Raw genomic sequence first — 710 nt, forward strand, 5'->3', positions numbered from 1 at the left:
TGAGAACATCTAAGATCCAAAGGAAAGCCCCCAAATTTGTCACTATAGAATATAACCAAGTAGAAAACCAACATGAATCACACATGCATTCAATCCTAGATATACTCCTTATACTTCCTTGCTAATTGTGGGAGTTTATTTCATTCTAATTGGTTCCTTTTTAACTTGGTTAGTTTTAGATATTATAATTTTTTAGGCGAGGCAACCCTTGGTGGACCTCACAGATTGCAAGGACCTTGTTAGCTTACAATCCCTTATCTTTTTTTATTTTTTACGCCTGCAGCACCTGGTCTTCCTAGGTGGTCTCCCATCCAAGTACTAACTGGGCCCGACCCTGCTTAGCTTCTGAGATCAGATGAGATCGGGCTTGTTCAGGGTAACATGGCCTTAGACAATATCAGAATTTTCTAAAAAATGAAAAGTCAAAAACACCTGCGAGGGATTTTCTCTTCATATCAGCATCAGAAAACTCTCACCTGAGATTATAGAAAGGGAAAGTTGTGGGGGTTTTTTTTGACGTTAGAACATAAAGCAAACTTGGTAGAGACTCAAATATAATGAAAATAGAAGGAAGATATAAAGATGGCCTCCGTATCATTATAAAAACTACCCTCTCAGGACTCAGAAAGGCACCTATACGTCCACAGATCACGAGATGAACTGGGGATTCACCTTCATTTTTACATTGACCTTCTCATTTTGATTAGTTT

At 38.3% G+C, this 710-nt stretch overlaps 1 pseudogene; it reads right to left on the bottom strand.

Annotated features, from left to right (window-relative positions):
• Positions 1-274: 274 nt before the first annotated feature.
• On the bottom strand, positions 275-393 carry LOC112476494 (annotated as a pseudogene).
• Positions 394-710: the final 317 nt, after the last annotated feature.

This window comes from Pteropus alecto, unplaced genomic scaffold, assembly GCF_000325575.1.
Source record: "Pteropus alecto unplaced genomic scaffold, ASM32557v1 scaffold101, whole genome shotgun sequence".
In the NCBI taxonomy this organism is placed as follows: Eukaryota; Metazoa; Chordata; class Mammalia; order Chiroptera; family Pteropodidae; genus Pteropus; species Pteropus alecto.